We start from the raw sequence: 23506 nt of genomic DNA on the forward strand, positions 1-23506 counted from the left end.
TAGGAAAGGTAAATATACTAGATCCCCAGGTTTGACGTTGAGCTTGATAATTGATTCAACATTTAGGAAAAATCTAAAATCTTTCATAGGGTTTGTGGACCTAGAGAATAGTGCAAGACGTTCGGAATCCATTTAAAATAAGGTGTGATTATAGAGAAAGAGGGATAATATACACTGTGTGTGAGGACTATTCACGCTAATGTGTAGAATGTATGGGACTGGCGACACACCAGCAGACGTTCGGAAAAATATCATCCACACAGTTCCGGAAACGCCGAGAGTCTAAAAGTGCGAGAATTATTGGACAATCTGCTTAACTTGGTACGCACCCAAGTAACTGTCAACAGTATTATTTAGCAAAATGAGAAAAAAACTGAGGTTCTGTTAGACGACGATCAGTTGGTCTTTAGGAAAGGTAAAGACACGAGAGAAGCAGTAGTGACATTTCGGTTGATATTGAAAGCAAGACTGAAGAAAATTCAAGAGACGCTGATACGATTTGTCGACCTGGAGAAAACTTTCGACAGTGTAATGTGGCTCAAGTTGTCTGACAATCTGAAAAAAAACAGGAGTAGCCTATAGTGAAAGAAGGGTAACATACAAGAACCTAGATGTGGCAAGACTGGAAAACCAAGAAAGAAGTGCTAGAATTAGAGAGGGGGCAAGAGATCTATGTAGTCATTCTCCCTTACTGTTTGATCTATACACCGAAAAAGCAGTTATAGAAGTGAAAAGAACGTTCAAGACTGGTATTAAAATTGAGAGTGAAAAGATATCAATGACAATATGCACTAATGACATTGAAATTCTGACTAAAAGTGAAAAATAATTAGAGGACCTGGTGAATGGAATTAACAGTCTAAATGAGTACAGAATATGGAGAGAGAGCAATTCGAATAAAGACAAAAGTAATGGGAAGTAGCAGAAGTGAGAACAGCGAGAAACTAAACATCAGAATACGGCATCACGAAACAGATGATGTTGCGAATTTCGGTTGACAGCAAAATAACTCATGAAGGGCGAAGCAAGGAATACATAAAAGGCAGACAGGCACTGGCAAGAAGGGCATTCCTGACCAAGAGTAGTCTACTAGTATTAAACAGTGATGTACCTTTGGAGCACAGCATTGTATCGTAGTGTAACGTGGACAGTGGGAAAACAGGAGAAGATGAGAACAGGAGCATCTGAGAATTGGTACTACGGAAGGATGTTAAAAATTAGGTGGAATGATGTGTTAAGGAATGATAAGACATCTGCACTACTGGCCATTAAAATTGCTACACCACGAAGATGAAGTACTACAGACGCGAAATGTAACCGACAGGAAGAAAATGCTGTGATATGCAAATAATTAGCTTTTCAGAGCATTCACACAAGGTTGACGCCGGTGGCGACGCCTACAACGTGCCGACATGAGGAAAGTTTCCAACCGATTTCTCATACACAAACAGCAGTTGATCGGCGTTGCGTGGTGAAACGTTGTTGTGATGCCTCGTGTAAGGAGGAGAAATGCGTACCATCACGTTCCCGACTTTGATAAAGGTCGGATTGTTGGCTATCGCGATTACGGTCTATTGTATCGCGACATTGCTGCTCGCGTTGGTCGAGATCCAATGACTGTTAGCAGAATATGGATTCGGTGGGTTCAGGAGGGTAATACGGAACGCGAACGCCGTGCTGGATCCCAACGGCCTCGTATCACTAGCAGTCGAGACGACAGGCATCTTATCCGCATGGCTGTAACGGATCGTGCAGCCACGTCTCGATCCATGAGTCAACAGATAGGGACGTTTGCAAGACAACAACCATCTGGACGAACAGTTCGACGACGTTTGCAGCAGCATGGACTATCAGCTCGGAAACCATTACTGCGATTACCCTTACGCTGCATCAAAGACGGGAGCGCCTGCCATGGTGCGCTCAACGTCGAACCTGGGTGCACGAAAGGCAAAACGTAATTTTTCCGGATGAACCCATGTTCTGTTTACAGCATCATGACGGTCGTATCCGTGTTTGGCGACATCGCGGTGAACGCACATTGGAAGCCTGTATTCGTCATCGCCATACTGGCGTATCACCCGGCGTGATGGTATGGGGTGACACTGGTTACACGTCTCGGTCACCTCTTGTTCGCATTGACTGCACTTTGAACAGGAGATGTTACATTTCAGATGTGTTACGACCCGTGGCTCTGCCCTTCTTTCGATCCCTGCGAAACCCTACATTTCAGCAGGATAATGCACGACCGCATGTTGCAGGTCCTGTACTGGCCTTTATGGATACAAAAAATGTTCGACTGCTGCCCTGGCCAGCACATTCTACAGATCTCTCACCAATTGAAAACGTCTGGTCAATGGTGGCCGAGCAACTTGCTAGTCACAATACGCCAGTCACACTGTGGTATGGTGTTGAAGCTGCATGGGCAGCCGTACGTGTACATACCATCAAAGCTCTGTTTGACTCAATGCCCAGGCGTATCAAGGCCGTTATTACGGCCAGAGGTGGTAGTTCTGGGTACTCATTTCTCAGGATCGACGAACCCAAATTGCGTGAAAATGTAATCACACGTCAGTTGTAGTATAATATATGTGTCCAATGAATACCCGTTTATCATCTGCATTTCTTCTTGATGTAGCACATTTAATGGCCAGTAGTGTATTAAAACAGCAGAGAAAGACTTCCGTGTTACTAGAACGTGCTGCAGCGGGTATGAAGTGTTGAGGAAGACAGACTGGAACACATCCAGCCAATAATTGATTAGCTAGGCTGCAGCTGCTATTCTGAGATGAGATGGTTGGCTCAGGAGAGGAATTCTTGGCGGGCCGCATCAAATCAGAAGACTTATGACTCAAGAAAGAAATAATGACGAAGAAATCATAAAAGGAAGGGAGGCCCAGAGGCCCAAAAGCAAATTGCTCTGTCTGAAAAGGTGTAAGAGAAGAATACTGCCTTTCCCTATATCTCAGCCTGTACATCAAAGAAGCAATGACAACAATAAAACACAGATTTCGAGCGAGATTAAAATTCATTGTGACATAATGTCTACGATATGATTGGTTGATGACACGGCTTTCGATGATGACAGAACGAAGGCGAAAATAATATTAGTGATAAATTTCGGAACAACGGAAACGTTAAAGTGAAGGTATTCTGTTACCTTGGAGGGAAAATAACGTATGAAGTCGAAGCGAGAAGGTCGTGAAGAGGAGACTATGGCAGGCAATGGTTGCCATCCCTGGGTATAGGAAGTCTGCTAATAATCAAGCATCGGCCTCTGTTCTAAGAATATGTTTATGAGGATGTACGTCTGGAGTATTGTACGGAAGTGAAACATGGATTGAGCTGCGAAGAAAGTCGAAGCATTTGAAATGTGATGCTATAGTAGTGCGGTATCGACCGCTATCTTTTAAATACGTGCGCCGCCAGTAACGCTGCCGCGTTTGCTGCAGCCGCCACTGTGGCACGAGGGTGCTGCCACAAACGATTACTGCGCTGCCAATGAGATGCAGGCATGCACTCTACGGAGCTCCAGTAGCGATGGTACTTAAGTTCGAACATTCATGAACTGGGTGCTTTTTCTGTGTTTACCGGTTCAATAACGTTTAGAGACATTCATATCGCCCAGGGCTCGATATCTTCTGCATAGACATTGTACTGATGAGTGACAGATTCATAAATCTTGTGTATCGCCATATTTTTCAACATTCAGACATACTGTTAGCATCTGACGCTGGAGCTACAGCAGCAAAGCTATATATTATTTTTACTATTTGATATTAGGTGCTCCTGTATCCTCTAAAGAACCACACAGTGTGCAAAGAAAGTCATAACAAGAAGGATGCTGAAAATTAGGTTGAATGATGAGACACAGAAAGACGAAGTTACCGCAGAACTGGTGATGATAGACGTATGTGGAAAGCTTTGACTAGAAGAAAGGTCAGGACATTGTGACACGTGTTAAGACATCAGGGAATAACTTCCATGATACTAGAGGCAGCTGCAGATGTCGAAAACTGTATGACAAGACAAAGATTTGTATCATTCTTAGGTTAGTTAGGTTAGTTAGGTTCAAGTAGTTCTAAGTTCTAGGGGACTGATGACCATAGTGCTCAGAGCCATTTGAACCATTTTGAACCATTTGTATCATCCAGCAAATAATTGAAGACGTAGGATGCAAATATTAAAGTACTACTAGTGTGAGATGAAGACTTTAGAGCAGGAGAAGAACTTGTGGTGGACCCCATCAAATAATTAGGAGGACAAAAAACAAAAGGACACCGTGCTCGTTAGAGACAATAAATGTCCTCTCATTAACGAACTTCGCGTTTGAGATATAGCAGATCATAACAAAGGGGCAGTCAGCTGCTCGCAACCAGTCGAAGAGAAACATTGTGGAATAAAGAAAATAATGGATCCAAGAGACTGGTCACATGTTTCAACCTCAATCATTCCTGAAAATCTTAGTTAATTATATGGTGTAGGTAATGTGTCGCTGATGCGGAATAGATATGGATACGAATAGCAGTCCGTGAAGATGTGGGATGCACATTAGCTGGCAAGCAAGAAGAAGTCATGAAAACTACGTCAGTGTTTAGGAGCAAAACAATTACTTCGGCGCTTACTGAAACCACTGTATAAGAGCGATGCGTAAAACCGTGTGGTCCGCGCCGAGAAAAGCCAGAAGGTAGAGTTGACTCCGTTTTAATCCATCGGCACCCATTACGGTGAATAGGTGCTCGGCTGTGCCAACAACTCCTTCCCACTGGCTACAAAATTACGGGAGGGACCTGATCAGAGGCGCGGCGAAAATCGCTTTAGCGCAGAAGCCGCTCAGCTCCAGAGCCGACGCCCTCGGGAAGGAAAACAAGCGGGCCGAACCCAGCGGGCCTTTCTGCGGCGCGCGGTCGCTGGCGCGGACAGCGCCGACGGTCCATCCGATCTTGATTTAGGACGCTCGTCGCAAACAGGCGAAACGCAACGCGCGGCGACTGCCCATCTCTGCGACGCGCCGGAGAGTAATGGGTTTTGTCGCAGCCGTCGACGGCCGCGTCATTAGCGCCGGCGAGCCCATTTGTCCGGCGCGGCGCCGAAACCGCGGGGCCTGCGGCCGGCGCTTGTGGCGGCGCGCGGCGCGGCGCGGCGCGGTCGCGCGTGGGCGCCGCGCGCCTATCAAAACAGTTTAGCGGTCGGCGCGCGGCTGATTGCTCCGTCGCTGCTTTTGAGCGCTGAAAGGCGCACTCATTACGCTGCTGATATTTACGCCGCTCGCGAAACACCGGGCAGAGCCCGTGGGCGTCGCTGAATTACACTCGCGTCGCCACAAACTCACAAAGGACCTGCTCGCCTATAGCGTGGACCGCTTTGTATCACACAGGCGCCCCACACACGAGACTATCTACCTGTACATTTTATTCCCTAATAATTTATTTTGTGATCATCACCACGTACAGTGTTTCACCTTTGTACGGTATGTGTGCCGCAAAACCCCCGCAGCTGGTTTGAGACGTTTGCAGAACGTGCATTCTCTATACTGAAGCATTTCCTGAAGAAACTCGTCTCTTTTGAATATACAAAATATTTCAAAGTGATTTGCTTCAGCGAATATGCCCGCTTTTCCAAAGGAAATGTATCGTGTTGTCTATGAACAATGTAGTAGAAAATGTGTGAACTGCGAATTCCGATTATCGATATCAAAGAAGTCAGCCTGTGGTAGAAACGAATCGGAAAAATTGTATTTTAAAACTCAAGCGAGGAGCAAAACTCTTAGCAGCAATGTGCACTCTTTTCTCTTGTCTCCATTCAACTGAGCACACGTTCTGTAATTTATCTGTCTCTTTGAAGTATAATTGGGGCAACGGCCTTGCCGCAGTGGATACACCGGTTCTCGTTAGATCACCGAAGTTAAGCGCTGTCGGGCGTAACCAGCACTTGGATGGGTGACCATTCGGGCCGTCATGCGCTGTTGCCGTTTTTTTGAGTGCACGCAGACTCTTGATACCAATTGAGGAGCTACTCGGCCGAACAGTAGCGGTCCCGGTCAAAGAAAACCATCATAACGACGGGGAGAGCGGTGTGCTGACCACACGCCTATCCGCATCCTCATCTGAGGATGACACGGCGGTCGGATGTTCCCCATGGGCCACTGTGGCCTGAAAACGTAGGGATTTTTCAAGTAGAATTAGTTTTCATGTATAATTAGGTATGCTAAATACACATTACATTTATGTTTAGTTTAAAAAGAAATATACTCTCCGCAGTTATTAGGATGTACATGATTTACGATTTTTTGTAATATTTGCTTAGACATGGTAGCTTGAAATCCGAGCTCAAGGGATCATGGTAAACAGACACAATGTGCCGAATGCAATTTGTGTTCCGCCATTGATTTCATTCTTCTACAAGCAAAGCGCGTCGCTGAGATTAATTGCGGATCATTTAACAGTGACTTCCAATCATGTAGAGCAAGCACAAATTACGTTTGATCCGTCCATCGTCTCAGAACAGTGAATCTGCTGCTCTTTCTTCTGTCAGATAGAGGCCCCTCAGAACTGCTGGTAGTGTTAAATTACTGCGGCTCCTAAACGGTATCAGCTTCAGGAGACAACTTTATTTTGAAATCATTGCGTTCTTTTTAAGAAGAATGCACGCCAACATCAACAATGACTGTTGTTCCATTGTTCAGTGATAAACAAACTACATCTGTTTGCAACTTTGATTTTCCAGAATTCTGTCGTTTTAGGAACCAACAACACGTCACTAGCATATTTTTTTCATCACTTTCGTTCTTCTGAATGACTGATCACTGATTTCGGCGATTCAGTTCATGTGAAGGTAAAAATTAGTCGTACCGTAATGGTATTCCTGTAATCATATAATGTTAATGTCCTCTTCGACTGTACTTAAGTCACTTCGGTGGATGGTGATTTCTGATAATGGGGCACATAATTTCCACGAGCTTGGTGATTCCTCTTGGCTGCACTGTTTTTGGGCAAGAGGTTCCAGTCCAATTGTACATTATTGACGATTACCTGTTCATTTTTCTTTCTATACTGTTCTTTACCAAGCAAGAGGTACACAAAAAATGTTGCGAGAGGCCGTCAACGCCAAGGCACAACTGCTAGCTCAGCGTCTCTCAGTGCCGTGCAGCAACGCCCAGGTGGTGCTCACAAATACGGACCATTTTCTGCTTCCGCAACACATCAATCCGTGCGCCGTACACGTCCACCGATAGTGTGGACAGCTACCATAGGAATCCCTGTCAACTGCAGACTACATCGCTTCCAATTAATCAAAGGGATAACGACATACAAAATAACAGAAACAAAAAAAGGGCCGGACAAAAATATAGAAACGCCGCGCATGCTTGGAGATAAATGCTGATGCCAGCCAAGCCAGAAGCTTTCACAGTTCTATTTGACCACGAATGTTATTTGCGGCATGTCCTTAACACGTTTCAAGTGCCAGTAGTGGCCATGTGTTTTGTATAGCTATGAGTGCATTATGTTGGAGCTGAGTGAATTGTACGACCTCGTACTGTCGTTGCTTCCGTAACCAAGTGTAACCGCTCAATGTCATTCAATACGATCACAACGACACCCCTTGATCGACGTTAGCACTCGTGGTGTCGCTCGCCTTCATGCATGGCAGCGGACGTTTAAAGATTCATGACGTTAGCTCAATGATCGTCAGTTGATTTAAATGTATTTCCCGGCTGACTCTTAATTCAATTACTGCCACGGGGGTGAGGAGAAAGAACACATCCTGCTGTTACCAGCATTATGCGTATTTAGATGTTCTATTAATCTGAATGGTTTGAAATGTTCCAGCGATTGTATTCGAACTCTATGCTGATGTACCGACAAGGACAATTTTCGCAGATAAACATGCAAGTACGTAATGGATGTTCAGTTTCTCAATATAGTTCGTCGCACTCACACATTATACATCCGCTGTAAGAACCATTTCATCCATTTACATTTTTGGTGTCCCACAATATTGGTTGGCTAAATATTATGACGATACGTGCATACAACTTCCACAGTTATTGTTTATCATGTAGTCAAGACTACGTAATGAAGTCAAAATCGTAGATAAAATTGAAATGTAGTTTGTTTATTAACACTTCCCTTTTCACTAATTAAATATGAAATATTAATCGGGATTGGAGGTGATGATCCTATACTTCTTTTTATAGTATTTTAGGTTCCCGTTAATTAATATCTGGTAGTTAATAAGCGAACTATTTTTTATGCTGTCGCGTTGTTTGTATCAGTTACCCCCCGCAACTGTCCAAGGATAAGATTCTATTAATGTTCCGCGCACACGCGTTTCACCATTTTATAATATGCAGAATTATGTAAACTATAGCTTTCCGTTGCGCACAACTTTCGTGGGTTCCACAACCATAATAGTTTCCCGAGAGTATTTTTCCCAGCTAAAACTAAGTTCGAATTATGTTGTCGGATTCATTTTCACTTCAGCCGACAATAAACGTCTCTGATCACTTCGTCACACGCAATGTATTTTAAACGTGCTTGAAGAGTCTTTAAATAATCTCCTTAACGAATTTCGCAGTCGCGTACCACTTTCTCATCGACTACCCCGATCGCGATAACTGAAGGTAGAGAGCTCAATAATGTGTTACATGTTCTTTCAATTATATTAAAAAACAAACGCGCCCCTATATCTTTCTGTCCCACTTGGTCTTTGCCACTTTTCTTTTTATTACTTTTCATTATAATGCATCTTAGTAATACAGTGCAGTTATTAAAGTTTCGTATTACTTCCCCCCTTTAATTCGTCCCCGATTTTAATTCAAATGGTTCAAATGGCTCTGAGCACTATGGGACTCAACTGCTGAGGTCATAAGTCCCCTAGAACTTAGAACTAGTTAAACCTAACTAACCTAAGAACAACACACACATCCATGCCCGAGGCAGGATTCGAACCTGCGACCGTAGCAGTCGCGCGGTTCCAGACTGTAGCGCCAGAACCGCTCGGCCACCAGCGGCCGGCCCGATTTTAATTAATATGATGCTAATTGACACGCCTGCCCGCAAAGTACCGTTATACAAGGTAGCCGAAATGTTGGTTCTTTCAAGAGGCAGCTTATAGATGACTTACATTGAAAAGCCAAAGAAACTGGTACACCTGCCTAATATCGTATTGGGCCCCCACGAGTACGCAGGAGTGCACCGCAACACGAAGTGGCATGGACTTGAAAAATGCCTGAAGTAATGCTGGAGGGAACTGCAGTGCTGTCCATAAACTCGTAAGAGTACGGCGGGAGGAGAACTCTTCTGATCAGAGATATCCCATCAGGCATCCCAGATATGCTCAATAATGTTAATGTCTGGAGAGTTTGGTGGCCCGCGCAAGTGTTTGAATTCAGACGAGTATTCCTGGAGCCACTCTATAGCAATTCTGGACGTGTGAGGTGTCGCATTCTCCTGTTAGAATTGCCCAAATCCGTCGGAACGCACCCTGGACATGGATGGATGCAGGTGATCGTCAGAGTCGTTTCTAGGTGTATCAGTGGTCGCATATCACTACAACTGTACACGGCCCAGCATCAGACTCTGATGCCTCCCATGTTTTCTACACTCCTGGAAATTGAAATAAGAACACCGTGAATTCATTGTCCCAGGAAGGGGAAACTTTATTGACACATTCCTGGGGTCAGATACATCACATGATCACACTGACAGAACCACAGGCACATAGACACAGGCAACAGAGCATGCACAATGTCGGCACTAGTACAGTGTATATCCACCTTTCGCAGCAATGCAGGCTGCTATTCTCCCATGGAGACGATCGTAGAGATGCTGGATGTAGTCCTGTGGAACGGCTTGCCATGCCATTTCCACCTGGCGCCTCAGTTGGACCAGCGTTCGTGCTGGACGTGCAGACCGCTTGAGACGGCGCTTCATCCTGTCCCAAACATGCTCAATGGGGGACAGATCCGGAGATCGTGCTGGTCAGGGTAGTTGACTTACACCTTCTAGAGCACGTTGGGTGGCACGGGATACATGCGGACGTGCATTGTCCTGTTGGAACAGCAAGTTCCGTTGCCGGTCTAGGAATGGTAGAACGATGGGTTCGATGACGGTTTGGATGTACCGTGTACTATTCAGTGTCCCATCGACGATCACCAGTGGTGTACGGCCAGTGTAGGAGATCGCTCCCCACACCATGATGCCGGGTGTTGGCCCTGTGTGCCTCGGTCGTATGCAGTCCTGCTTGTGGCGCTCACCTGCACGGCGCCAAACACGCATACGACCAACATTGGCACCAAGGCAGAAGCGACTCTCATCGCTGAAGACGACACGTCTCCATTCGTCCCTCCATTCACGCCTGTCGCGACACCACTGGAGGCGGGCTGCACGATGTTGGGGCGTGAGCGGAAGACGGCCTAAAAGTGTGCGGGACCGTAGCCCAGCTTCATGGAGACGGTTGCGAATGGTCCTCGCCGATACCCCGGGAGCAACAGTGTCCCTAATTTGCTGGGAAGTGGCGGTGCGGTCCCCCACGGCACTGCGTAGGATCCTACGGTCTTGGCGTGCATCCGTGCGTCGCTGCGGTCCTGTCCCAGGTCGACGGTCACGTGCACCTTCCGCCGACCACTGGCGACAACATCGATGTACTGTGGAGACCTCACGCCCCACGTGTTGAGCAATTCGGCGGTACGTCCACCCGGCCTCCCGCATGCCCACTATACGCCCTCGCTCAAAGTCCGTCAACTGCACATACGGTTCACATCCACGCTGTCGCGGCATGCTACCAGTGTTAAAGACTGCGATGGAGCTCCGTATGCCACGGCAAACTGGCTGACACTGACGGCGGCGGTGCACAAATGCTGCGCAGCTAGCGCCATTCGACGGCCAACACCGCGGTTCCTGGTGTGTCCGCTGTGCCGTGCGTGTGATCATTGCTTGTACAGCCCTCTCGCAGTGTCCGGAGCAAGTATGGTGGGTCTGACACACCGGTGTCAATGTGTTCTTTTTTCCATTTCCAGGAGTGTATTTTAATATTTTGTGACTAAAGCATTATCGCTTGATATTTATTTTATACGTGGCATGCCAGTTTGAATGTTTTACTTCTGATGAAAGCACTCTTAGTAGCTGCCGAAACCTCGGTCAAAAGACTTCATTTTTGCAAAAGAAGGCTGTTATTGCTTTAATTTTACTTTGTAGCCAGTCGCTGACAACGCAGCCATGTTCGAAACTTTATGTGTTATATCGTGGCAAACGGTGCACAGAAGGATTCGGCAAGTGGCTTCCATTGTTGGAGATTTGCTGTGTGTGTACCTGTGACAGATCTTCACAGAAGGGAAGGTGCATAGTCGAGTTGTCAACATGCCACCAGGACAGTCGAACGGTGGGCCAATGTCCTCTTCTCAGATGGTTCCCGATTTGTTCTGGAGTGTGATACTCGCCGGATTTGCATCTGGATGGAATGTGGAATACGACGACAACATTGTGGCCAAAGACTGATATTGAGGAAGATCCCTAATGGTGTGGGCAGGCATTATGTTGACCACTCGATCACCTCCTCATGTACAGTTGAATCGGCAAGGTGTAGCTGCTGTCAGGTATCATGATGAGATCTTGGGACCTCAAGTGTGGTTTTTGTGAGGTACTGTAGGCCTAAACATCCTAGTGATGGATGATAATGCTCGACCTGAACGTGCACGGGTGGTTGATGTTTTCTTGGAAATGGACGACATTGTACCCATGGCTGTGGCCTGATTTTAATCCAATAGACAATGTCTCTAATGCAGTAGGAACACAGGTTGGATCACACCAGCATCCATCAACCAAACTAAGACTTGCGAACAGTTCTGCAGGAAGAATGGGCGTTACTGCATGAACACGAGATTGATGGCATCGTTCACAGCATGACCCATCGTTGTTAGGCCTGTATTACTGCCAGAGGTTGTCACACCCCGTACTGAGAGTATTAGCCAGTTGTCAGAAAGTGTGTGCCAATAGATTAGTTTGGAAAAAGAAGGGCATGTCGCACTTGTTTATGTTCTGTGTTCTTTACATTATTTCTGCTTTACTATCGCCTGCTTGCAACCTTGAAAAATATCCAATTGTCGCTTTAATTTTGGACACCACTGCATCTGCAACTTTGATGAAACAACATAATAAACTATAGCAATTCATATTAGTACTGGTAAGAACAAACTGTTACTAAGCTTTCGACTACTTTTCAAAACCATCCAATTATAGTGGCCCCGTCCAATTGTATTAACTTTATATTACAGTACGAAATGTTTGACATAATAACATTACGCTGTCGCACGGTAGAGACGACGTGTGACTTCACACCTCCATACATCGCCTTGTTACAGTGGATTGCCCTCTGTGTCACAGTGAAAATGAAACAAATTGTCCCTTTGTTAAAAAAATCTAACAAATTCACATACATGCTACAGAAAAATTATAACATATTGGTCCATGCTACAGCAAAATTCTAACAAGCTGCTTTATGTTACAGCAAAACTGTAGATAACTGCCAAACAAGCTACAGCAAAGTCATAAGATGTTTTAGTCAAATAAAAAAATAGCCATGAATGATACAGGGAAATAATAATGCATGACCATCCACAATAATGCATCATTATAACCAAGTGTCGTCTATATCTATATATCGTGGCCCTTCATCTGCATGATATTTGCAGACTCACTCTGACAAACACGCTGGTGGTGCATGATTGTAAATCAAGCTTAAGAAGTGTAGCGACAAAGGAAAACTGCAATTAATTTAATCACTTTTATTTGCGTGATAGATAAATTAAATTGATTGATAGTGGATCAGCTATGCTGCACAGAAAAATTTTATTCTGTCGCCCGTATTGTTAAACAGCGGTTTATGAGATAATTGTTTGAGGTGGTGCAGACTACCTCTCCGTGAATGAATCCCTGAAGACTTATTCAAAATCTGTACCTCTGTTGTAAAATTTTTACTTTCATTATTTCTGCGATGAAATAATGGTTACTACATATCTGAACATGTTGAATGCCATGCATTAAGTAACGTCTTCCAGATTATTTCTATGCAGGTCGTCACATCTCATTAACGAAGTGAAAAGACACTCTACACCCTGTTTCTTGTCTGCTAAAGCACACTAGAGTTCTTAGTAGCCTAGTAAAGGTAAATCTATACACTTCCATTTACCACCATCTGTAATTTTGCAGGTGCTACAGAGTGAATTTTCGGATGACGTCAAGACACTACTGTCGTGTTATTCACTGATAGAACATCAAACAGAAAAATTCCATGATGACTATGCAGAATTATTTGATAACAGGCTGAACACAATTATCTGACCACCACAAATAAGACGCAGAAGACTAAGAAGAAAAACGGAAACAAAGAGAATAAGAAGTAGAAACGGAAGCCACAACAATTTCCTGCTAAGTATGTGTAGATTTCAGTCACATGACGGAATAAACTGTAGATATGCCGAAAGGCAAAGTTTGTTTCATACTGGTGAATGTTAAATTTCTGTTGTAATTTGCTATGCACTATAATTTGGAAAGTTAACCGTGTTAAAAACAATCAGGCCAAACCAGAAGTGTGCTTGGCTGCACAGCAAGGACTAAGGTATTATTTTAATGTTCCTCACTCGCTGTTAGGGCACTATGTTCTGTGGTGCACGCATCATGAGGATACTGCCTGCACTTGTAAGATGATTCGTATGATATTCTGCTGCGATGGCCATTTTCATGGAGCAACGCATTTGAATTTATTATGAGACCGTTGCTACCCAGTACAACTTGGAGCAATATTTCGTTGGTGAGTTTTTAGTGTCATCAATATACTTTGTCTTTTGTGTATCAACAGCATCGATTCGTTATTGAAAGGGACATAATCTAGGATAAATATCTATAAAGTATGTGTTGGTCTGCTGGTGTAGACCATGGCACACGCTAACCTCTCACTTATTCTAACAGTATTTGGGTAGTTGCTGATTGAGTTTTTCTTTTATACTGATTTTAGTGTTAGCTGATTTGTTCTCCTACTGATCTGTTGAAGGGCGACTGCAATCTGGTTATTACCATTTCTTTTTGGGTTACTGAAGAGCAACAAAAATCATTTATAGATTTTCTTGATTCAGTTTCACCCCACAGAAATTTACAGGCTGTATACTGCTTTAATGAGATGTTCAGAAGTGGTCTTATATTCTTATTTCAATTTTCAGTTGGTAATCGCACAAACTGATCATTGCGTTGGCCTTCAGCAAGGAAGTCATTAGCAGCAACATTTCTCAGTTCATGTTGTACTCATTTAAAATATCTATTAAGCCTTATTTGTATTCTTCATTTCACTGCGACAGTTCCCCCAACTTCTTAATACATCAGACAAAATAAAGAAATCGAATCGCATCAGTATTTATTCTCGGGTCAAAATTTTACACAAAAAAGGCGAATAATATCATAGCACTTCACTAACGTCTTTTTCGTTATACACAAAGTTTTCGTTTAAAAGGAGGTAGAAACTAAAATTGTGTTTTATTCAGTTGCTGTCAGACGGTCCATAAGTAAAAATTATCAATATACCGTAATAGTAAGGGGGTAGAAAGTTTTCGGTCTGAGGTGTTCTAAAATATTCCTATGAACCTTCTGACTGTTCGTTCTGTACGGCCATGTTCATAATATACAGAAGATGAGTCGGCAGATTTACTGTCAAGCTATCTAACCATGTACATGTGCCGTTTTTGCATCAATCCAAGAATATCAAATTGTGTTCATTTGAAAGTCAGCCACCTATAGGCGGAATCTGAAACAACCGACATGAAGTTCATCCAGCGTAATGAGTATTTATTTGAAATTTAAAAAAGCAATCACATTCAACAATAAATGTGTTGTTTAATGAAGGCGTAGTCACGCGAAAAATTGGTTCCAAATTGAAGATACATATCGAAAGTGAACAGAAACAAATTGCGATCGGCAGGAAAAATTCATCAGAAAACAAATAACTCATATAATTATTAATATTTTCTGTGTATGTTTATTTCAGTTTTAAATTATATTCATTTACTTTCCTTTAACACATATGTCTCCATCTGGTTACCTTACACCAAATGGCAACCTTCTCATGTTAACAAGAAATGCAAGTTTTGTGTAACGACCTTTGTTCCAGGAGCGCTAGTCCCCCAAAACATATGCTGGAGGACTTGTGTGAAGTAGGAGATGAGTACTTGTGGAACTAAAAATGAGAGCGCATCGTGAGTCTTGCCTGGGCAGTTCAGTAACTACAGTATTTTCCAACGAAAGTCAAACATTCCTGTTAAGTTTTCCGGTCTGAAACATATATTTCAACTGCCAAGAAGTTTCAGATAAGCGCTCATTCCTTTGAAATTTTTTCTATACATCATCACATATCATTGCATTCTATTGAAGTTTGCGCACATTTATTTCCAGGGATGCATCACAAAATTTAAATGAGCTACATTAAATTTTTATGGAATTTCTAGCAGGATAGGAAATAGTTTTTATGCGCTTCCTTGTGTTTTACTAAGCGGGATGGTACAGTGATTATGATACTAATCTCGGATTTTGAAGGCACAGTTAATTTTGATGCTTCCTTTAACTGACTTGCTGACATTTCTGGTATGGTTTATGCCAAAGGTATACGCCAAATGCCCTGCTCCTTACCTTGTGCCTCTGCTGCCCATGACAAAGATGAAACGTTCAGCTTCAGCCATCCTCTTTTTGGGGTGATAACGAGGAATAAAAGCGTGATGAGAATATAAATCCATTTCCAGATTAAATGTTTTCTTCTGCATACTCTGGAATTAAAATTTAATCTTACAGGAAAATTAATTTGATATTTCCCGTGGGAAGCCCATTCCTGATTTACAGTTAGTGTCTCAGTAATACCTGCGAGCCTCCAGAGCACATGTCCATGGTAGTGTAGTAGTGTGACAATCATACCGTTTATTTCACGAAATGTTCGCAGCTGCATTATACATGTTCTCACTGCTCTCAAAGAACTATTTCGGGTTCATGCGATACAGTGAGCAAGTGAAATGTAAGGGCCTGAGGAAACAGTAAACCAAGTACGTAAGCAGAAGTCGTGGATTACACCGCTGGAGTGTAACTGCGAGCCTCAGGTCCGTCCTGTGACACCACAGTTATTTGTTGTCATTTGGAAGAAGTTTGATCGCGGGTTGCGCTTAAAGGGCGCCTACGGCGGCTGTTGAAGAGCGGTGGGAGAAGACGGCGGCGAGCGAGTGTCAGCAGCAGATCGCTCCAGTGGACCTGTCAGTTTCAAGCGGCTGGCGATTACGTCACGTCACCAGGGTTCACCCCATTCCAGCGCACAGCTTTAGGACAAGACTTTATCCACGTTCGCGTTGATCACACGCAGACGCAAAATTAGTACAACAAAGTGCGATGTTGAAAGTGAAGGAGACAAATTAACCCAGCTGGTGACACATCGAAAGATACTGAATACGCAAATCTGCAACATGTGCAATTTATCGAGTAAGTTTTAACTTCTGAACCAGTGCAGGTACGGAGCAGAGCAAGCGCTCATTTTGAGGGCCTCGTAGGAACGCAACAACCGACATACTTGTACACTTTGCGGCACTAATATTTCACTGATAAAACACCAATTCTATGAATTTGGTGGAAATATTTAATTAAAACAAATAAGACAAGACAGATACACGAGCAGCAAGGCATTGTATGAAAGCGGGTGGTGCTATACACGTTTCAGCGTGTTTAGTTTGTGATATTCGTTATTATTATGATCGGTCGTCTTTGTTTATTAATAGTTATGGCATAATTTTATCCATATACATTTTTTTATACAGAAATTCTGATTAGCACATCAAAAAGAGCCCTTCAAATGGCTCTGAGCACTATGGGACTCAACAGCTGTGGTCATCAGTCCCCTAGAACTTAGAACTACTTAAACCTAACTAACCTAAGGACATCACACACATCCATGCCCGAGGCAGGATTCGAACCTGCGACAGTAGCAGTCGCGCGGTTCCGGACTGCGCGCCTAGAACCGCGAGACCACCGCGGCCGGCAAGAGCCCTTCAAATCAGCATGGAAAGTTGTGTCTTATAAAGAACTGTAATGTTATTCAGTGGCACAGACGGACAAAAACTATTTTCGCACTCACCAAATATGTCTGGAAAACATTAAAACAAAATTCTGGGCAAACCATTACTACTACAAATTTGTGTAATGTATGTTTTTGATGAGAATTTGACCTCGCGCATAGTGATACTAATAGAGTTAATGTTGCTAATCTATGTCAAAGTTATGCAAAGAAGTGGTGATCAGTGGAAAGCAGTTACGTGACGTGGGTTGGGGAATTTCGGATCGAGGGTCTTTAAGCGGAGCTGATAGAAAGCTCCAAGTCAGAGGTCTGCGCGCCTTTGCCGACGACGGACCTGTTTTGCTCGACGCAAAACTCTCGTGGTAATTTTCCGACTCCAGAAGTGTTGAACTCAGCCGAATTTCACGTGTGCGCGCAAACGGAAGATTGAATTTTTCGCGAAGAATCCGGACTTAGAATATTTTCGATGTGGAACCCAGTAGGGACTTGCGTTTTTCACGCGTTGTGTCTTTTGGTGGTTGTTTTTGTAACAAACGGGACTTTACTGCAGAATCGTAGCTGCCGGACTCTTTTTCCTTTGGAGTGCCGCCACACTTAGCCGCTGAAATGTTACCGTGGAACTCTATGTTTGAGCATTCCGAACTGTGTTTTGGGATATTAACGGGACTTAGATTCTGATACGATCGGACTGGACTCTTATTTTTTCACAACATTTAGATGAGAGATTCTGAAACAGTGTCACTGGACTTTAACTGTGTTCAAATCAGTCGGAACTTTGAATACTTTGTGGTATCCGACACTGAGGAGTTCTCGTTAGTGTCGAGTGAACTTTAGGTCATCGGGACAGGGAACTGATCACTTTACTAAATGTCAATCGATGTTCTTCAGCGTTCAACAACTTTTATTAAAATTTATAGCGTGTTCAGTATCACTATGGGGGCACTCGAGCAATAATTACAACGTTACGTAACTGGAAGATGTCAATAGTGAACTGTATTCAGTTATGGATAAAAACTTGTGAATTTTCAGGAACTCAACACACACATTGGATTCCTCATTTGATTTCAGCCTGCTAGACTGTTCCCTGGTTAACATTTGTTCTTGTCGGTCAGCAGTATCGACAGTATTTTATTTATGCACTTTAGCAAGTGTTAAGCACACGTGTCAGGCGGGAGAAAAGGTTAGACGTCATCCGCGAGTTAGACGACGAGAGCCAGAGAGCACGAGCATCTGCAGCTCCATTCCATTCCGCCGACCGTCGCAATCCTCTTACTAATCACAGAATCTCTACACCAGATACGACGTTTTACAGGGCGGTGTCTGAGAAAGATTGTAATGTTCTCGGTTAAGACTATTGTCAATATGTCACGAGAATCGGAAATATGAACCAGATTGTGCCTCGTACACGGAATGCTTGGTTTTCGCACGCAGTCACAACAACCAGTGGGGCAAACTGGGATCCCTCCAGCCCTGATTCAAACGTTAATTCTCACTGATTTTTAAGCAAATTATTTCCAAAAATTGAAGCCATTGATTCTGTCAAGGAGTATACGAGAATAAATAAGCATTACCAGTCTCTCAGTGGATATGTACCTCCTGAGAAAAGAGTGAAGCACGGCATAGTTGGATATCAATGTAACTTAGTACTTTCATTATATCGGTGGCTGTAGAAACGATTATAGTTATAGTTTTCTGTGAGACGTAGAAATATCACCAGTGAGCATCAATGTTGTAAAATTGAAAATTTTCCCAGTGAATCAACTGTCCAAAGAGATTTCAGGATATCAGACGGTCGTCGTAATCTTCATTCCACGATATTTGGGCTGGACAACTGCTAGCCATCCTCAGATGAGCCGAACGAGGACTGACGAAGACGTTCTCCGCTCCGTCTTATATAGTGCGTTGACGGTACCGCCGCGCATGCGTTGAAGTCACGGAGACAGAAGGCCACACAGCCCAGCGGCAGCGCCCTCGCAGGTGCAACAGCAAGACTCAGCTATCGTCGGCATTGTAGCTGGCCGCAGCTATCGAAGTCTCCTGGCGTCTTCGTCTGGAGCAAATTTTGGAGATGATGGGATTCCACGCGTTATTCAGATGGTAACCACTGTCACGGTTCATTACATTTTGCGCAATGCGTATTTCAACGGATTCTTTGATAATGGAGTCCCAAAAGGTTGTTGCTGTGGCCAAAATCGGAAAATTAGCATGGCCTTCTCAACCAAAGCCAAGAACTGGGAAGTTGATAAAGAAGAGAATGCGCCAACCAAGTCCCTAGCTTTTCTTATCTTCGTTGGAAATATCTCATTCAATGAAGTAGGCGAGTGCAACGTTGATGTTCCGTGCAACGATCTTCCACTGTACGTCTTGTCTGTCCTATATAGGCCTTACCAGATTGACATGATATTTTATAAATTCTCCCCTTCCGCAGTAACAAGTCATCCATCACCGATCCCAGCAGATCCGAAATCTTAGAAGTTGGACGAAAACCCTCTTTCACATGAAAGTCTGCAGTAAGCTGTATTTCCATCGGACATTCAATGGAGAACGACAAAACTTAGATTTTAGCCACAGCTACAACCTTTTCGGACTCCATTATCAAAGAATCCATTGAAATACGCATTGCGGAAAATCTAATGAACCGTGACAGTGGTTAAAAATTGAATAACGGGTGGAATCCTGTCATCTCCGAAATTTGCTCGAGATGAGACGCCAGAGACTTCGATAGCTGCGGCCTGCGACAATACCGACCGCAGCTGAGTCTTGCAGTTCCACAAGCGAGGGCGCTGCCGCTGGGTGGTGTGGTCCTCTGTCTCCGCGACTTCAGCGCATGATCGGCAGTAGCATCAGCGCACTATATAAGACGGAGCGGAGAGCGTCTTCGTTCCTGCCGTCCCATCAGCCTCACCTCGGTCTTCAGCAGTGTCCTGGAATCCATCCTCACCCGACGCATCCTCCAGCACCTCCACCTGCACCGCCTCCTTCCCTCTACCCAGTGTGGCTTTCGACCATCCTTCTCCACAGATGATCTTCTCATTCACCTCATTCACCTCCTCTCCGAACAACTCAACAACTCAATTCCTGTCGCTCCGCCATCTTCCTTTCTCGCGACCTCGAACGTGCTTACGACCGTGTAAGGCATTGCGGTCTCCTCTTCAAGCACCAAACCTTCGCCCTCCCTAATAACTATGTCCGTCTGATCTCCTCCTTCCTTTCTCATCGTTCTTCGTATGTCACCATCCATAGCACAAATTCCTACACCCCCTACTCCTCCGCCAGTGAACCCCAAGTTTCCGTCCACTCAACTCTTCTCCACCTCCTTTATACGGCGGACATGCCACCACCTTCACCCTTCATACGACTTCTCCAATACGCCGATGACATCGCCTTCCTTGCCCTCGCTCCCACCCTGCAACGCTCCCACACCTTCTCCAATTCCATCGTGACCGGTTCACCACCTGGTGCAACTAGTGGCTGCCCAAGAACAATCCTTCGAAAACTCAGGAAATCACTGTAGGCAAAATCAACCCTTACCTCCGTCTCCTTGATTTTTATATGACTATCTACAGCCGTCCTGTCAACCTTACCCCCACCCTCAAGTAACTTGGTGTCACCCCTGACCGTCGCCTTTCCTGGACCCCTCATCTCCGGACAATCCAAGCCGAAGCTCGCTCCCGACTCCACCTCCTCAAACTCCTCTCTGGCCGCACATGGGGTTTGGACCCCTCCTCTGTCCTCCACACTTATAAATCCGTCATCTGTGCCATCCTCTGTTATGCCCATCCTGCCTGGATCTCTGCCCCTCCTACCGACTACAAGTCCCTTCAAATCCTGGAAATCCATGTGCTCCACATCGCCTATCGTCTCTGCCTTCCATCCCCCATGTGGCTCCTCTACGATTTAATTCCTTTCCCACACCCCTTCCTCTTCCTTGATCGGATACAGAACCTTTACACCTCCTGTAAAGTTGATCCCCCTCACCCGCTTGTCTCTCCCATCCTCTCCCACACCAATCCACCGCAGCACTTGTGCTCCTGCATCCCAGCAGCTCTCCATCTTACCACCCTCCATACCCTAGCCCAAGATGGCTTCCGCCCACTCCCCCTCCTGGAAGATGCCCTCGTCCCCTCCATCTACCCCTCCTACCAGATTTGATCCCCCCCTTCCTCTTCCAGTGCTTTTCCTCCAGAGATACGTCTTTCCCTTCTCTCCCTTCCCTTTCCCTCCCCTCCCCCCCCCCCCCCCGGGGTTTTGCCACCCACCCCTACTCTCTCCTTCAGTTTCGTTCTTTCTGTGTAAAATTAACATACGTGTAACTCTGCTAGTGCCGTTTATTGTTTCAATACGAATAACGTCCGTCATCTAATTACCATGTGTTTTACCATTATTCTGTTGCAACCATGGGGGTTTCGTGTACAACTTGAAACAGAAATAATTAATGAGTACGTTGTGCATTTGTCAGTCTGTTTTGTGTTGATTTTCTGTGCTTGTAGTGTGCCTCACCTATCAGCTACATATAAAATGACATCATAATGCGACTCTGGATATCCCATCGCCTCTAATTTTGACCACTGCGAATAAGGCAACGAAAACAGTTGCAATTATATAGTTAATGGCAGTGCAGCGCAAAAATCCATTAAACAACAGATGAAAATGCACAGTGAATTAAACGTTTTATCTGGAAAACTCGCTACAGGACCGAATTTTGTGTATATGAGTAATTGCTAGAGACAATTGCGTTTGTGTCCTATGAAAGTCATCAGTCCAGTCTGGTGTTCCACTGTCGTTACTTATTTTCGCGCAAGCTAGTTGTAATAAATGTGCAGATAATCGGAATTGAAGAAATCAGGCAGATAGTTCTTCTTAGTGATTTTTGTTTCCACGTTGTTATAGAACTAACGTTTCTTTTTACAAAATGTTTCGCATTTTTGAGCCGCATTAACAGACAGTGCTTTCGTAACAAGTGACATTTACAATAATATTGCAGTTTCAGTGAACCGTTTCTGGTTAACAAATATCATTTGTTTGGATATAATAGTGGAATCTGACTCATGGTTGAGATCAGATACTGGATGTCTTTTATACATGCGCGTTAACGTGGAGGCGTGGGGCATATTAGATGAGATGTTGAAATAACTTAGTACATAAGTTCTAATTACATTCTTGACTCTGTTCAATTGTATAAGTCCTTCTTGCTTTATCTCCTAAACATTTTTTGATGATCAATTTTGGTCATCTTGCCATTGATTATAATACAAATATTTTGTTGCTGTAGTCTTAAAACTTAGTGTCCTATTCTTCTAGTGGTGCCTAGGAACTGCGTGAGTTATAAAAATAAGAAATTGGGTATGAACTTCTTGCCTCGTATTGTGCAATGATGGGGTTCACTGTGCGCTCCTGTTGATTTATGAATGATCAGCTCGGAACTCCACTAATTTTTGAGTTTGGGGCAGGGGAGCATGTGTCATTTCAATGGTTTGATAAGGCCCGGAAAGAAATTCTCTCCTGTGTCATACACATCATGTCAAATTGGCACTTGTACTCAACGTCTTCAATTATTTTTCAGACTACTCTGGCTTCCCCTAAAGTTTTTATTTTACGCACCTCCTAGTACCACTGAATTATAATTTGATGGCTCAACAATTGTCGTATTATAGTCTTCTTTATACTTGTCGATATTTTCCATATATTTTCTTTTACTCGTTCATTCTGTAGAGAACGCCCCCGTTCTGTTCATACTAATCTAATAAGTTTTCAACATCCTTCTATTGCACCACAAGTCATATACGTTGGTCCTCTTTTTTTCCAGTTGTGCCAGCATCCGCAATTAATTTCCATACAACACTACGTTCCACATGTACATTTCTCGAAACAACTTCATCACATTATAGCCAATGTTCGATTCTGGCAGAATTCATTTGGCCACGAATGGCCATTGCTTCGCCCGTCATAGTTCACATTCCTGGCAAGGTAGTAGATTTTCTTCACTTCTCCCATTTCGCGGTATCCATCTTTAATGGTGAATTTTTCACAAACATGCTGTTCCGTTATTCCTTATTACTTTCACTTTCTCCGGTTTATCCTCAGTTCATGTTCCGTGCTCAGACTGCGGACTGTTCATTCCACTCAGTGATCTTTAATTCTGTCTGTCTTTCACTGAGGTCAGAAATGGCGTCAGGAATTTTAGAAGCTATACGTTTTTTCTTGTAATCCAATCACTTTGTTCGTGGTGTTCCATTTCCCTACAAATTTCGAATACCTTGCTCCATTTTCGCTCCTGAACGCTTTCTCTAGGTAGACAAGTTCGACGAAGGCGCCTTGATGCTCCTTGGGTCGTGCTTAAATTATCAAGCGCAACATGAAAACCGTCTCTTGTGCCATTGCCATTCCTCAAGTTACGAATAACCGTCTCCTAAGTGAT

General features: G+C 44.0%; 1 pseudogene; it reads left to right on the forward strand.

Annotated features, from left to right (window-relative positions):
- The first annotated feature begins 5850 nt into the window (after positions 1 to 5850).
- Positions 5851 to 5968, forward strand: LOC126199775 (5S ribosomal RNA; annotated as a pseudogene).
- Positions 5969 to 23506: the final 17538 nt, after the last annotated feature.

The sequence above is a fragment of the Schistocerca nitens genome, chromosome 8 (genome assembly GCF_023898315.1).
Source record: "Schistocerca nitens isolate TAMUIC-IGC-003100 chromosome 8, iqSchNite1.1, whole genome shotgun sequence".
NCBI classification, from domain to species: Eukaryota; Metazoa; Arthropoda; class Insecta; order Orthoptera; family Acrididae; genus Schistocerca; species Schistocerca nitens.